Genomic DNA, 17,449 nt, shown 5'->3' with positions numbered 1-17,449 from the left:
CACATCCTTGCCAACTCTTGATCTTTTGTCACGATTAGCCACGTGAGATGATATCTCATTATGGTTTTGATTTACATTTCTCTGTTGATTAGTGATGTTGAACATCTTTCCATATACTTGTTGGCCATTTGTATGTTTTTTTTTTTTTTGAGAAATGTCTATTCAGATCCTTTGCCTACTGTTTTTTGTTTGTTTTGCTATTGAGTTGAGTTCCTTATATTTTTTAGATGTTAACTCCTCACTGGTTTGCAAATATTTTCTCCTATCCTTTAGTTTGTCTCTTCACTATGCTGATTGTTTTGTTGCACAGAAGATTTTCAATTTAATGCAATCCCACTTGTCTATTTTTGGTTTTGTTTCCTGTGCTTTTGGGGTCATATCCCAAAAAAGCAATTTCCTAGACCAATGTCAAGAAGCTGTCCCCCTCTGTTTTCTTCTAGTAGTTTTACATTTTCAGTGTTACATTTAAGTCTTCCATTGATTTTAAGTTGATTTTTAAAAAGATTTCATTTATTTATTTGACACAGAGAAAGAGCACAAGCAGGGGCAGCAGCAGGCAGAGGGAGAAGCAGGTTCCCCGCTGAGCATGGAGCTTAATGCAGGACTCAATCCCAGGACCCTGGGATCATGACCTGAGCTGAAGGCAGATGGTTACCTGACCGAGCCACCCAGGCATCCCTTAAGTTGATTTTTGTATATGGTGTGAGATAAGGGTTCAATTTCATTCTTCTGTACATGGACATCCAGTTTTCCTGACACTGTTTATTGAAGAGACTATTCCCATGTCTGTTCTTGGCATCCCTGTAGAAGATCAGTTGACTATAAATGTTTAGATCTGTTTCTGGGCTCTCTGTTCTATTCCATTGATCTATATGACTGTTTTTATTCCAGTGCAGTATTGTTTTGATTATTATAGCTTTGTAGTACATTTTGAAATCAGGCAGTATTATTCCTTCAGCTTTTTTCTTCTTATTCAAGATTGCTTTGGTTATTCTGGGTCTTTTGTGGTTCCATCTGAATTTTAGGAATGTTTTTCAATTTCTTTAAAGAATGACTTTGCCCCCTTCTAGATTATCTGATTTGTTGGCATATAATTGTACGTAAAAGTCTCTCATGATCCTTTTTATTTTTAAAGCCTCATTACAATGTTTATTCTTTCTGGCTTTGTTTGAGTCTTTTCTTTTTTTTTTTTAATCTAGCCAAGCGTTTGTTGATTTTACTTTTTGAAAAATCCAGCTCTTAGGTTTGTTGATTTTTATTTTACTTTATTTATTTTTTTTTACTATTTCTCTACTCTGTAGTTCATTTATTTCTGCTCTAATCTTTAGTATTATTTCCTTTCTTTTGATAACTTTGGGCTTAGTTTGTTCTTTTTGTAGTTTCCTGAGGTGTAAAGTTAGATCATTTATTTGAGACCTTTCTTCTTTTTTAGTGTTACTGTTTATTGCTCTAAAATTCCCTCTTAGCGCTGCTTCTGCTGCATCCCATGAGTTTTGTTAGGTTGTGTTTTTATTTTCATTTGTCTTGAGATATTTAGAAAATCCCTTTTTTATTTCCTCTTTGAACCAATGGTTGTTCAAGAGTGTGGTGACTAGTTTCCACGTATTTGTGAATTTTATTGCTGTTAATTCATTTCTAATTTCATCACATCTCATACTGTGTGAAAGGATACTTGGGATGATTTTTACCTTCTTAAATGTACTAAGTCTTGTTTTGTGACCTAACTTGTGATCCTGTGATCTATCCTGGAGAATGTTCTATGAGCATTTGAGAAGAATGTGTATTCTTCTGCTTTGGATGGAAAGTTCTCTCTCTCTCTCTCTCTTTCTTTCTCTGTGTGTATAATCTGTTAGTTCCATTAGCTATATACTATTGTTCAAGGTAGCTGTTTCTTTATTGATACTCTGTTTGGATGTTCTGTCCATTAATGAAAGCGGGTTATTGAAGTCTCATACTATCATGATATTGCTGCCAATTTCTCCCTTCACATGTAAATATTTGCTTTATGTATTTAGGTGTATTTATGTGGTGGGTGCATATGTATTTAAAATTGTTATATCATCCTGTTCAATTGACTTTTTAAACTTTTTATGATGATCTTCGTCTATTTATCATGAAGCAGAGTTCTGTCTCTTTTGAATTTTGATAAGTTAGTATTATATAATATATCGTTCATATTATACTGAAAAGGTGTGGGTCGCCCAATATACTTACTCACCTCACTGCTTATGGGACAGAGTTGATTGAAGGTTTTTTTTCTATCTTGTGATAATATCATTCTTCTTTTTGTCTTTTTTTTAAAAGATTTTATTTATTTATTTGACAGAGAGAGAGACAGCCAGTGAGAGAAGAAACACAAGCAGGGGGAGTGGGAGAGGAAGAAGCAGACTCATAGCGGAGGAGCCTGATGTGGGGCTCGATCCCAGAATGCTGGGATCACGCCCTGAGCTGAAGGCAGACGCTTAACCGCTGTGCCACCCAGGCGCCCCCTTCTTTTTGTCTTTAAGTGCTAGTACATTATTTAATTTTTTACACATCGGGAAAAAATTGCTGGGCTATAGATTATGGAAAAATTCAAATTTACTAGGAAATGCTGATAGAGGGTATGAATTAACTATCTGACCATTCATGCACATGCATTTATTTATTCTTTGCAATTTGCCAACACCTTTTATTTTTACCTATATGGTGTTAAACAGAATCTCCATGTGATTATATATTGTTTTGGTTAATTACCATTGGTGTTGAGCATTTTTCCTATATGGTCTTTCATCTCCTGATGAAAGTTTCATTTTTCATATTTAACTCATTTGTACATTTATTGATTTCCTACATTTTTTTTTACTATTCTGCACACTAACGCTTTATCAACTGTAGGTATTAAAATATTTTCTCCCAAATTCACTTTCTCCCAAATTTTCACTCAGTTCCACATTTTGATGGACTGTTCTTAATTTTAATAGAGTTGAATTTGTCCATCTCTTTGGGCCTACTTTCTTTTCTTCCTTTTTTCCCCCAAACTAAAGTTCTCACATACTTATTTCTGAACCCACCTACTAATGCAGAAGCATAGAAACCAAGAGAAAAATGATTTCCCCGATAAAACACGCCCAACTATTCAGAGATTGTGGTAAGATGTTAGTGACCATTGTGCAGCATAAATACGTGGGCCATCTCTAGTGTGATTCCTTATGGACCCAGCTTGGTTCTTCTCCAATCTCTCTTCTTGGAGTTGTACCTGATTTTATTACCAGTTTTCATCTGAATCCATTGGGGAACGGGACTATTCTGCTTTTGTTTCTTGGCCAGGAATCACTTGATTCTAAAAGTCTTGTGAGAAGACATGGTGAGTCAACCAGACACACCACAAAGGTAGAGAAAGGGCCTAATTTATTTTATTATGTAAGAAAGCTCTCCCTACTATGAAGCTATAAAAAACATTTGCATGTACCCTTGAAAGTGTTCTATTTTTGTCTTTCATAGGTAGCTCTACAATAATTATTGTATATGGATGTGATGGGCAGCTGATTCATTATTCTGTAGGTAACCACTTGTCATTTCTGTGTGTTACAGTGTCCATCATTTCTATCATTACCGACTCTGTCATAGGTTCATGTACTTTAGATTTTATTTTATTTATTTATTTGTTAGAGAGAGAGCACAAGCAGGGGGAGTGGCAAGCAGAGGGAGAAGCAGGCTCCCTGCTGAGCAAGGAGCCCAATTCGGGACTTGATCCCAGGACCCTGAGATCATGACCTGAGCTGAATACAGACACTTAACCAACTGAACCATCCAGGCTTCCCAGGTTCATCTACTTTAAGTAGATGCCCCTTTTCCAGAAATTCCTATTTTCCATTGGTCTATTTATACATATCTCTGCTGATACCATATTGTCCTGGTTAGTATAGATTTAAAAGCCTTGATGTATGCTAGGGAAAGTGCCTCCCTATCTTAGTCCTGCTATCACAGGACTGCTATCACAAATTACCATAGACTGGGTCACTTAAACAACAAACATTTGTTTCTTACAGTTCTGGAGGCTGGGAAGTCCAAGTTTAAGATGCTGGAAGATCTGGTGTCTGGTAAAGCCCTGCCTCCTGGCTTGCAGATGGCTGTGATCTCATTGTATCCTCACATGGTAGAGTGCAGAGGGAAGAAACTAACTCTCTTGTGTCTCCTCTTATAACCCCATTCATGAGGTTTCTACCCGTATGACCTAATCACTTCCCAAAGTTTCCACCTCCTAATACCATCACAGTGCAGGGCAGGAATTCAACATGTGAGTTTTGAAGGACACAAACAGTCAGTCCCATGACACTCTCTAACAGTGTTCTGTACAAAATCCCAGATATTTTTAGACATTTGTCTTCTGTTTTGGTTTTTAAAAGGAGATTTAATTAAGCTCAAAAACAAAGCAGCGCCTGGCTGGGTCAGTTGGCAAAGCATGTGACTCTTGATGTCGGGGTTGTAAGTTCAAACCCCACGTTGGGTGTAAAGATCACTTAAAGATAAAAATCTTAAAAAAAAAAAAAGCAAAATCAAAACAAAACAAAAACCCGATTGTGAATTTAATGGAATTTACTAAAACACTAGATCTACATGGGGAGTGATTACATCATTGTGATATTCAGTCTCCTTTCTAAGGGCATACATCATTTTAACATTTATTTCATGATACTTTGATGTCATTCAATGTATACTTTCCCTATTACAACCATTCACTAGCCTTCATTAGACATATTTTAGGATTTTAAGAAAATTACCTTTAATAAAAATTAGTTAAAACTATGGCTATGATATCTTCTAAAAATTTACTTCCAGTGTCTTCTTGCTAGGAATTCAAACTGCACTGAAATTTATTTTATTTTTTTTAAAGATTTATTTATTTATATGAGAGAGAGAATGCAAGCAGGGGGAGAGGCAGAGGCAGAGGGAGAGAGAATCCTCAAGCAGAATCCCTGCTGAGCACGGAGCCTGACCCAGGGCTTGATCCCAGGACCCTGAGATCAGCACCTGCACCAAAATCAAGTCAGATGCTTAACTGACTGAGCCACCCAGGTGTCCTGAGATTTATTTTTATATTGAGTTTTACATTTTGGAAACTTAAATATTACGTACGTAATATTGGAAATATTTGAAAACTATAATATTACGTACGTGGAAGATATATGAAACAATTGCACAGTCAACTGAAACATTATAAAGGGAATCTGTATAATGTCAATCAGGCCAAGACTTGGAAGAAGACTCCATACCACCCATCCCACTCAAGATGATACTTAAGGGAAGAATCACTCCCATCTCTTTCCAGATGGAGTTAGCGTCATGAATTATAAGGCAATTTCCTTGCTTTTCTTCATAGTTTTGTAACTTGTGTATGCATCCCCATGTCAATATATTTTATTTTTGTGTTTTTATGCAAATAGCATCATAATGTATGTACTATTGTATGTCAGGTTTCATTTTTACACAGTTATGAATCTTCCACGGAATGGTAATTCATTCATTTTTTTTTTTAGTTAATAGACTATTTTTCAGAGCAGTTTTAGGTTTACCAAAAAAAAAAAAATGAGCAGCTATTACAGAGTTCCCATTCCCCCTTCCTCCCCGCCCTCAGCTCACAGTTTCCCCGAGTTTTAACATTTTGCATTAGTGTAGTGCATTTGTTACAACTGATGAACCAGTGTATTACATTTGATGATGATTAGAGTTGATAAACGAATACATTATTATTAACTAAATTCGTAGTTCACAATAGGGCTCACTCAGTGTTTTATAGTTCTATGGGTTTTGACAAAGGCATGATGTCATGTATCCACCATCAGAGTACCCTACAGAATTTTTGCAGCCCTAAAAATCCCTTGTGTTTCATTTATTCATCTCTCCTCCCCTTCTTTGCTGTGCCCCCCCAAATCCCTGGCTACCACTGATCTTTCTACTATCTCAATAGTTTTTCCTTTTCCAGAATGTTATATGGTGGAATCATACAGGGTCTAGCCATTTCATACTGGCTTCTTTTACTTACTGAAATGCATTCGAGGTCTCACCATGTCTTTCTGTGGCCTGATAGCTCATTTCTTTTTAGCGCTGAAGGGCATTCATTGTAGAGATGTACCACTGTTTGTTTATTCATTCATCTATCGAAAGGTGCATCTTGGATGCTTCCAATTTTGGGCAGTTGTGAATAAAGCTGCTATAAACATTCACATGAAGACTTTTGTGTGGATATAACTTTTCAGCTCATTTGGGTAAATACCTAGGAGTGAGACTGCTGAGTTATATGGTGAGGCTATGTTTAGCTTTGTAAGAGCGTGCCAGACTATCTTCCAAAGCAACTATACTGTTTTCTCTTTATCCTAGCAATGAACGAGAGTTCCTGTTGCTCCACATTTTTGCCAGCATTTTTTGTTGTCAGTGTTTTGGATTTTATTCTACTAGGTGTATAGCGGCATCTCATTTTTGTTTTACTTTGCAATTCCTCAGTGACATATGGTGTTGAGCATCTTGTCATGTGTTTATTCGCGATTTATCTTCTTGGGTGAGCTGTCTTTCCAGATTTTTTGTCTATCTTTAAATTAGATAGTTTGTTTTCTTACTGAGTTTTAAGAATTCTTCGTATAGTTTGGATACCAGTCCTTTATCAGACTGGTAGGTCTGATGTGTACTTTTTATGTGTACTTTGCAAATGTTTTGTCCTGGTCTTTGGATTGTCCTTTCGTTCTCTTAACAATGTCTTTTGAAAGCAGAAAATTTTAACTTTGATGAAGTTCAATTTATCAATTTTTTCATTCATGGATCATGGTTTTAGTGTTGTATCTGAAAACCTCATCGCCAAACCCATGTCATCTGGATATTCTCTTATGTCATCTTTCAAAAGTTAAAAAATTTTCGTTTTACATCTAGGTTTATGAGTTCCATTTTTAGTGAATTTTTGTGAATACTGTAAAGTCTGTGTCTAATTAATTTCTTTGCACACAGTTGTCCAGGCATTCCATCACCATTTGCTGAAAAGACAATTTGTTGAAAGGATTTTCTCCATTGAATTGCCATTGTTTCTTTGTCAAAAATCAGTTGACTATATATGTGTGTTTATTTTTGGGTTCTCTGTTCTGTTCCATTTATCTATTTCTCTCTCTCTCTCTCTCTTTTTTTTTTTTTTTTTTTTTGCAAAACCACACTGTCATGATCACTTTAGCTTTATAGTAAGTCCTGAATTCAGGTAGTGCCAGACCTGTGACTTTCCTCTTTGTCAGTATTGTGTTGTCTATGCTGAGTCTTTTGCCTTTCTTTCTTTCTTTTTCTTTAAATGGGCTCTACATCCATCATGGAGCCCAGTGTGGAGCTTGAATTTACAGCTCTGAGATCAACACCTGAGCTGAGATCAAGAGTCGGACACTAAGTGACTGAGCCACCCAGGCACCTCAGAGTCTTTTGCCTTTCTATATAAACTTTAGAATCAGTTGTTGTTATCCAAAATAACTTGCTAGGATTTTGATTGGGATTATGTTGAAACTATAGTTCAAGTTGGGAAGAACTGCCATCTTAACAATATTAAGTCTTCTGATCCCTGAACATGGAATGTTTTCCCATTTATTTGTATCTTCTTCAGTTTCTTTCAACAAGGTTTTGTAGTTTTCAGAGTCTAAGTTTTGCATTTTTTTGGTTAAATTTATTCCTATGTATTTTATAGGTGCTATTATAAGTGATGTTAGAAGGTGAAGGAGAGTCAGTAATGTATCCTCCAGACTGAGAAGGCATTTAAAGACCAAAACATGAAGGAAACCACTCCATACTGTTGACACAGAGTTTTACTTTGGGTAATTTACTGACAGGGAGGAATTGGGTGGACAAATGATCCCGGTGCTGTGCAGCTATTCTCTGCCAAGTCTGGACTTTATTATTTTTTTAAGATTTTATTTATTTGACAGAGAGAGAGAGAGAGACAGCCAGCGAGAGAGGGAACACAAGCAGGGGGAGTGGGAGAGAAGAAGCAGGCTCCCAGTGGAGCAGGGAGCCCGATGCGGGGCTCCATCCCAGGACCCTGGGATCATGTCCTGAGCCGAAGGCAGACGCTTAATGACTGAGCCACCCAGGCGCCCCCCCCAAGTCTGGACTTTAATCCCCAGCTTTTATAGAGCAAGGGATGTGGTGGTGAGGCCACACGGTCATTATCTAAAGTTGCACCATCCAGGGGCACTTGGGTGGCTCAGTTGGTTAAGCATCTAACTCTGGATTTCAGTTCAGGTCATGATCTCGGGATCATGAGATCGAACCCCACATTGGGCTTCATGCTCAACAGGGCATCTGCTTATGATTCTCTCTCTCCCTCTGCTCCACCCCCTGCTCTCTCTCCCTAAAATAAATAAATAAATAAATATTTAAGAAAAAAAGTGGCACCCTCCATGCACCAGTTATATCCACCGGTTATCTAAAGTGGGGCCTTCTGTGAGCCATTTTAGGGAAGATCAGAACAAGTCTTCCCACATTCTTTTTTTTTTTTTTTAAGATTTTATTTATTTATTTATTCGACAGAGATAGAGACAGCCAGCAAGAGAAGGAACACAAGCAGGGGGAGGGGGAGAGGAAGAAGCAGGCTCATAGCGGAGGAGCCTGACGTGGGGCTCGATCCCAGAACGCCGGGATCACGCACTGAGCCGAAGGCAGACGCTTAACGCCTGTGCCACCCAGGCGCCCCAAGTCTTCCCACATTCTGGTCAGGGCATACGTTAACCTCCAAGGCGTCCAGAACCCATAGGCCAAGGGAGGTCACTGCATGGGTATGAACAAGAGGAAGGGCCAAAGATTAAGTCAGTGTTGTCAGCACTCTTACAATAGACTTGTTTTCTTAATTTCATTTTCAATATATTTTCTGGCAAGTATATAAGAATAAAATTGATTTTTGTATATTAATTTTGTACCTCCAATCTTGCTGAACTCATTTATTTGTTCTAATAGTTTTTTTAGAAGATTCCTAAGGATGTTCTATGTCATCTGTGAACAGAGTTTTACTCCTTCCTTTCCAATCTGGTTGCCTTTAATTTTTTTTTTTCTGGCCTAATTGACCTAGAATGTCTGATACCATGTTGAATAAAAGTAACAACAGTGGGGGATGCCTCAGTGGCTCAGTCAGTTAAGTGTCTGCCTTCAGTTTGGGTCATGATTCCAGGGTCCTGGGATTGAGTCCCACGGCAGGCTCCCTGCTCAGCGGGGAGTCTGCTTTTCCCTCTGCCTGCTGCTCCCCCTGCTTGTGCTCTTTCTCTCTAACAAATAAATAAATAAAATCTAAAAAAAAAAAAAAGTAGCGAGAGCAGACATTCTTGTCCTGGTTCTGATTTTATGGGTAAGAGCATCCTGTCTATCACCGTTAATCATGATCTTGGCTGTCCCTTGTTAGCCTGCAGAAGTTCCCTTCTGTTAATAGTTTCCTAAGTGTTTTTATCATGAAACAGTGTTGGATTTTGTCACATGCTTTTCTGTCTATGGAGATGATCACGTGATTTTTGTTTGTTATTCTATTGATATGATGCATTACAATAATTGATTTGGAGGTGTTAAACCAAACTTGTGTACCTGGAATAAAATCTACCTGGTCATATTGTATAGTTCTTTTATATGTCTCTGAATTCGGTTTGCTAGTACTTTGTTGAGGACTTCTACACCCATATTTATAAGAAATTGGTGTGTGTGTAATGTCTTATTCTGATTTGGTGTATTACTGACCTTGTAGACTAAGTTGGGAAGTGTTCACTCTTCTATCTTTTTTTTTTTTATTTGTCAGAGAGAGCACAAGTAGGGGGAGTGGCAGGCAGAGCAGGCAGAGGGGGAAGCAGGCTCCCTGCTGAGCGGGGAGCCCAATGGGGGACTCAATCCCAGGACATTGGGATCATGACCTGAGCCAAAGGCAGCCACTTATCTGACAGCCACCCAGGCGTCCCTACTCTTCTATCTTTTGGAAGAGTTTGTGAAGGATTGGTATTAATTCTTTAAGTGTTTGGTAGAATTCAGCAGTGAAGCTGTCTGGGCCTGAGTTTTTGTTTTGCTATTAACAAGCTTTATTTTTTATTTATTTTTAGAAGATTTTATTTATCTATTTGTTAGAGAGAGAGAAAGAGAGCACAAGCAGGGGGAGCAGCAGGCAGAGGGAGAAGCAGGCTCCCTGCTGAGCAAGGAGCCCAATGTGGGACTTGACCTCAGGACCCTGGGATCACTACCTGAGCCAAAGGCAGATGCTTAACCAACTGAGCCACCCAGGCATCTCAACAAGCTTTATTTTTTGAGTGTTTCAGTTTCACACCAAAATTGAACAGAAAGTACAAAGTTCTCACATGCTCCTGTCTCTATATGTATGCAGTCTCCCCCAATATCAACATCCTAACCAGAGTGGTACATTTGTTACCATCAATGAACCTACACTGACACATTATTATCACCCAAAGTCTATGGATTACTTTAGAATTCACTCTTGGTGTTGTACATGTTGTGGGTTTTGACAAATGTATTAATGACATGTATCTACCATTAAGGTGTCACATAGATCAATGCCATCCCTAAAAATCCTCTGTGCCCTGCCTATTCATCCTCTTTCCCCCCTACAACTGTTAACCACTGACCTTTTACTGTCTCATAGCTTTGCCTTTTTCAGAATGTCATACAGTTGTAATCATACAGTATATGATATTCAGATTGGTTTCTTTCGCTTAGTGATATGCATTTACGTTTCCTCCATGTCTTTTAATGGCTTGATAGCTTACTTCTTTTAGCATTATGTAATAGTCCATTGTCTGGCGGGGGTAGTTTGTTTACCCATTCATCTACTGAAGGACATCTCAATTGCTCCCAACTTCCGGCAATTATAAATAAAGCCGTGATACACATCCGTGTGCAGGTTTTTACGTAGACCTGAATTTTCCAACTCGTTGTGTAAATCCACCTTTGGGCATTGGCTTGAGGGCTAGGAGACCCCCCTCTGCCACATGGGATCAGAGTGAAACCAATTTACCCTGCGAAGATCAAGTGGATGTGGGCCTGTGATGAGGTTTGTGAAAAATCCCAGTACTCAGGCAACTAGATAGCCACATGCAAAAGAAAGGAGTTGACTCATACTTACAGCACATACAATAATCTACCAAACATGAAACAAAGACCCAAACATAAGAGGTTAAAATACAGCATTCTTTTTTTTTTTTTTTTTTGAGTAAGCTCTGTGCCCAGTGTGGAGCCCAATGTGGGGTTTGAACTCATGACCCTGAGATCAAGACCTGAGCTGAGATCAAGAGTTGGATGCTTAACTGACTGAGCCACCCACGTGCCCCAAAACCATAACACTCTTTAAAAAAACAGGATATATTCATGACCTTGGATTTGGCAAATAATTCTTATATATGATGCCGTAGGGGCCCAGGACAGGCCACCCCCAAATTGATTATTTTGAATTATTTACTTAAGAAATAGTCAGTGCAGGAAGAACACTCTGATCCTCCTTCATCTTCAGAAAGCAGGAGATACATCTCCCAAGTGAAAAGTATTCTCCCTGCAGCAGGAGGTAGAAAGACATCCTTATTGTGAGAGACAGAGGATTTAGGGCCAAAAAAGCCTATATAAACAAACCTTGTTACCTTTAATTTACTACCCCAGTCCAAATTCTGCTTAGAATTCCTTATTAATTGAAGCTCCCCAAAATAAGTTTTCATTGTACTGTTAATTCCTCAAAGATTTATGTTTCTTTGTCTAAAACATATAAAAGCTGCATGCCTTTGTCTTTTCTTTGGGTCTCAATTTTATTATAGGGCCTCCATGGGCATGTAATTAAACTTTGTTTTTTTCTCCTGTTAATTTGTCTCATGCCAATTTAATTCTTAGACCACCTAGAAGAATCTTAAGGGCTAGAGAAAAAAAATTTCCCCCCAACAACACCTAAGGCAAAAATAGGAAGGAAGGAAGGAAGGAAGGAAGGAAGGAAGGAAGGAAGGAAGGAAGGAAGAAAAGAAAAGAAAAGAAAAGAAAAGAAAAGAAAAGAAAAGAAAAGAAAAGAAAAAGGTATATTGGACTTCATCAAAATTAATAACTTGTGCTTCAAAGGACACTGTCAAGAAAATGAACACATCCAGGGTGCCTGGGTGGTTCTTGATTTTGGCTCAGGTCATGATCTCAGGGTCCTGAGATTGAGCCCCAAATCAGGCTCTATGCTCAATGTAGGGTCTGCTTAAGAATCTCTCCCTCTCTCTCTGCCCCTCCCCCTGCTCATGCTCTAAATAAATAAATAGATAAATAAAATCTTTTTTTAAATTTAAATTTTTATTTATTTATTTGGGAGAGAGTGAGAGAGATCACAGAGGGAGAGGAAGAAGCAGATTTGCTGCTGAGCAGAGAGCTGGATGTGGGGCTTGATCCCAGGACCCTGAGATCATGATCCGGGCTGAAGGCAGACGCTTAACCAACTGAGCCACCAGGTGCCCCTAAAATCTTTTAAAAAATAAAGAAAACGAACACACCCATTGGAATCTTTGTGTACTATTGGTGGGAATGTAAAATTGTACCATTAATATGGAAAACAATATAGTGGTTCCTCAGAAATTAGAGTTACTGTATGAACCAGCATTTCCTCCCCTGTGTATATACCCCAAAGAATTCAAAACATGAACTCAGATATTTATAAACTTTTTTTTTAGTAAAAGGCAAAAGGTTTATTTGAGCCAAAGAGAAATAGGAGCACAATAGCCAAAATGGAAACAACCCAAGTGTCCATGCGGGGATGAATGGAGCAACAGAATGCAGCTTATACATACAATGGGCTATTATTCAGCTTTAACAAGAAGAGAAATCCTGACCTAAGCTACTACATGCATGAACGTTGAGGACTATATGCTAAGTGAAATAAACCAGTCGAAAAAGTACAAATACTGCCTGATTCCATTTATATGAGGTTCCTATAGTAGTCAAATTTGTAGAGAAGGAAAATAGAATTGTGGTTGCCAGGGGCTGGACAGAGGTGTGAACGGGGAGTTGTTGTTTAATGGGTGTAGAGTTTCATTTTTGCATGATGAAAACAGTTCCGGAAATTGGTTTCCTAACGTCAGTGTACTACATGCTACTTAACATACTACTTACAGACACTTAAAATGCTTAAGATGTTAAATTTATGGCATGTGTATATTGCCACAATTACAAATAAAGTGTTTTAAAGCAAGAGAGTGAGAACACAACCCACAGAATGGAAGAAAATTTTGGCGATAATACATTTGATAAGGTACTTGTATGAAGTACATACCATATAAAGAACTACAAATCAAAAATAAAAAGTGAGATAATCCAATTTAAAAATAGCAAGGCATCCGAACAGATATTTTTCCAAGGAAGATATACCAATGGCCAAGAGTATATGAAAATTTGCTGGACATGATCACATATCAAAGGAAATGCAAGTCAAAATCACAATGAGATACAACTTCTTACCCACTACAATGGCTAGACTCAACAAATGAGAGGATAATAAGTGTATTCGGGGATATAGATAAATTGGAACCCTCCTACACTGTTTGTGGAACTCTAAGTGTTACAGCCACTTTGGAAAACAGTCTGGCATTTCCTCAAAGATTAAATGTCGAATTTCCGTATGAGCCATTGATTCCACTCCCAGGCATATGCCCAAATGAAATAAAAACACATGTCCAAACAAAAACATACATGAATGCTTACAGCAATAGCATTCATAACAGTCAAAAGGTAGGAACAAACCAAACATCCATTAAGGGATGAAATGGATGAAGAAAACACCCTATCCCGTGAAGATTAATAAAAGGAAACCTCGTTTACAATGGTGTCAGGAGGCCAGCAGGGGGAGCTCTCAGGCCCTACGACCTGTATCAATTGCAAACTCCGCAGAAAACAGGTGCATGTTGCAAGCTCATACTACTGGAGCTACTTTACTACCCCAGCAGCCAGAAGAAAGTTTTTTTCTCCTCCCTTGGCAATAGCCAATGAGAGACCGCCACAACCCCGCCAATGAAAAGCCCCTATACTTTGAACTCCCAGTTTATTCCAATAGATTTTTGTTCGCAAAAGCCCTCCCACTCCCCTCTTTCCTATGGAAGAAAAAGAGCTTTTCTCTCCCTTTCCTCCTGTCTTGCCTGTGGTTTTGCCCTACCTTGTTTGTTCCAAATTGCAATTCTCTGCCATTCTCGAATAATCCTTTTTTTTTTTTTTTGCTGGTAAAATAACTACCGTTTTTTTTTTTTTAAGATTTTATTTATTTATGTGACAGAGAGACAGCCAGCGAGAGAGGGAACACAGCAGGGGAGTGGGAGAGGAAGAAGCAGGCTCCCAGCGGAGGAGCCCGATGTGGGACTCGATCCTGAAACGCTGGGATCACGCCCTGAGCCGAAGGCAGACGCCTAACGACTGCGCTACCCAGGCGCCCCTTACCGGTTTTATTTTTAAGGTTTTTTGTTTGTTTGGTTTTTTTTGTTTTTTGGTTTTTTTTTGAAGATTTTTAAAAACAATTTATTTGAGAGAGAGAGAGAGAGAGAGAGCACAAGCAGGGTTCTCCCTGCCAAGCAGGGAGCCAGATGCAGAACTTGATCCCAGGACCCTAGATCAGGCATGACCTGAGCCAAAGGCAGAGGCTTTACTTACTGAGCCACCAGATGCCCTATTTTTGAGGTTAATAATCCGCACAATGAGCTATTATTCGGCTGCAAAAACAAACGAAGTATTGATACGTGCTACAACATGGATATAATTTTGAAAAAACTATGCTAATGTAAACGAATTCAACAGAGTAAATGAAGTTAATCACAAAGACTACTTATATAATTTCATTCATAAGAAAGTCAATGAATATTAAAATCTGTAGAGATAGAGGGGTGCGTGGGTGGCGCAGTGGGTTAAACAGCCAACTCCAGGTTTCAGCTTAGGTCTGACCTCTTGGTTATGAGATCGAGCCCCATGTGGGGCTCACCCTTAGCGCGGAGCCTGCTTGAGAGTCTCTCTCTCCCTCTGCCCCTCCTGTTCGTGCTCTCTCATAAATAAATAAATCTTTAAAAATAAATCTATAGAGACAGAAAGTAGATTAGTGGTTGCCCAGTGCTGGGTGCAGGAGGAGGAAAACAGAGCTTTTAGAGATGAAGAAAATGTTCTAAAATTATGATTATTGCATGTATTTTTTAATATACTGTACTGAAAACCATTGCATTGTACACAGTAAAGGGGTCCATTGTATAGTATTGTTATAGCTCAATAAACTGTTCAAATTAATGGGTAAATGCAGTAAGCTTTACAATGCAAGAGTTTTGCCATCTAATCTGTTAAGTGTATTAATAGTTTCCAGGTGCATCCCAAATTTATAGGATGGCTTGTTTTTCTTATATGAGTGAAAATAAGAATTCAATTGCCTTAGGGATATGATAGCCTTTCACACGTCAAAGTCCTCTAGGCACACACTCAAAAATTGATGTAAATTTCCTTCCAGTGTAAACCGTACACCTGAGAACTTACCGAACCCAGCTCATAGTTTGTGGTGGTTCCCAGAAGAGTCCCTGCGCTTAAGATAGGGCTGTGGATTCTAACTTTGCATCAGGGCCAAGGGGCGAAGAGGTTAAGGGGTTCTTTAAATTACCAAATATGTGGGGGTGGCGAGGGGAAGGGTGGAAGACTGCAATCAATGGTCAAAAATCAAAATGGAAGGACGCCTGGGTGGCTCAGTCGGTTAAGGGTCTGACCAGCTCAGGGCATGATTTCAGGGTCCTGGGATGGAGCCTCCCCTTGGGCTTCCCACTCAGTGGGGAGTCGGCTTCTCCCTCTAGCTCTCTCTGCCCCTCCCCCTGCTGCTGCTCTCTCTCTCTCTCTCAAATAAATAAAATCTTTTTAAAAAATCAAAATGGAGGCAGACTCTTTGTTATATATGGTGAGGTGACTTTTAAGTGTCTGTGCTTGTAAACGAGGGACACATTTCCATGAGTGCTCTCAGACCATGCACTTATGGCATGGTCACCCCTCTTCTTCCCCCAAGGGTCAGTCCACCTAGAAACTGAGTCTTCTTTTTTTTTTTTTTTTAAAGATTTTATTTGTTTATTTGTCAGAGCACAACCAGGGCGTGCGGGAAGCAGAGGGAGAAGCAGGCTCCCCGCTGAGCAAGGAGCCCCAAGTAGGACGCAATCCCAGGACTCTGGGATCATGACTTGAGCCTAAGGCAGCCGATTAACCAACTGAGCCACCCAGGCGTCCCCAAAAGCTGAGTCTTGAATTCCCTGGGCACACCTGCCTCCCATTCCCGAGCGGTTAAAGGCAAATACCCGCCGAACCGCCAAGTACTGGCCCAAGAGTGGAAGCAGGGTCGGCTTAGCCACGTGACCGCCAGCGGCAGTTCCTCTGTCCAATCAGGGGCGCAGCAGGGGCAGGTGGGTGTGGCGACGCTCCGCAGCCGCGTGGACGCTGATGGTCTTGCTCACGGTCAAGTCTCACCTGCGCTTAACGGTCGCAGGTGGCTCTGATGCCGTGTCAATCGCGCAGTGACCTTCGCGGGCTGCGGGAGCCGCAGAGACAACGCCGGCGGACCGAGAGGCACGGGACATGGTGAGTGTGCGGGGTAGGGTGTGCCAGGACGGGGCGGAGGGTTAGCAACGGGCCGCGACGAGACCCGACCTCCCGCGGGAGCCCCAGAGTCTGCGGAGCCGAGTCCCGGTGGCGCCGCTCGGACCTCACTCCCTCCCGCGCGCGGCGTGCAGGCTGAACGGGCAGCCGGGACCCTGGCGTCCTGTCGCGTCCCTGCCCGCGGCCGCGTCTCCCTGATCGTGCAGTGGCCACGAGGAGGGTCGTCAGGGAACAGTCGTGACTTGGTGTCCGTTCGTGGGTTCGTGCGCGGGAGGTGCTGTGGTCTGTGGTGTCCCCAGTCCGTCCTTTCTCGCGAGGGGCACCCGTTTTCTCCTGAGTGTTCCCGATGTTTGGGAAGCAGAGTCTCAAATCCAGGATCCTTTCCCCTCAGCCTAGCTCTTCCTAGGGGTAGCAATAAATCCCTGAATTTCCATATCGCTCTCGGCCTCCCCAAACGCCAACTTCTGATTCACAACATCATCAACTATGAGTCTCCGTGGTGCATTTCAGAAATAAACAATGAAATAACGGATTCCATATTATTACATTCCATTTGTTAAAAAATTCTTGTCCCCCCCTTTTTTTTTTATTCCCCTGGGAGCATTTAGTAATATTCTGAGGTTCTTGTCGTTTAGGTGATTTTAAATGGAATATTGGGGCTTAGACTTGCAACACCTAGAAATGGCTCGTTTTCCAAGCAATTGCTTGCCATGGAAATAATTAATTGACATCTTTATTTTCTGAAAGGAATAGAGATTTGTGAGTTTTCTGGTTGAACTCTCAAAAGTGCCTTAGGATTTTCTTTCTTTCACATTCAAACACTGGGTTTGAGCGATGTTACTGAATTCTTTGAACAGTGGGT

The 17,449-nt window shown here is 40.2% G+C and overlaps 1 long non-coding RNA gene and 1 pseudogene across 3 annotated transcripts in view; one reads left to right on the top strand and one right to left on the bottom strand.

Annotated features, from left to right (window-relative positions):
• LOC123777747 (uncharacterized) overlaps positions 1-17,449 on the top strand; it is a 78,790-nt gene that overhangs the window by 24,989 nt on the left and 36,352 nt on the right. The gene's annotated exons all lie outside the window — the stretch shown is intronic.
• On the bottom strand, positions 2,530-3,345 carry LOC148108986 (large ribosomal subunit protein eL39-like; annotated as a pseudogene).

Source organism: Ursus americanus, chromosome 14 (assembly GCF_024610735.1).
Source record: "Ursus americanus isolate L20-20 chromosome 14, mUrsAme1.1.p, whole genome shotgun sequence".
NCBI classification, from domain to species: Eukaryota; Metazoa; Chordata; class Mammalia; order Carnivora; family Ursidae; genus Ursus; species Ursus americanus.
Note: the sequence above shows the minus strand (reverse complement) of the source record. Positions and strands in the feature narration are given on the sequence as shown.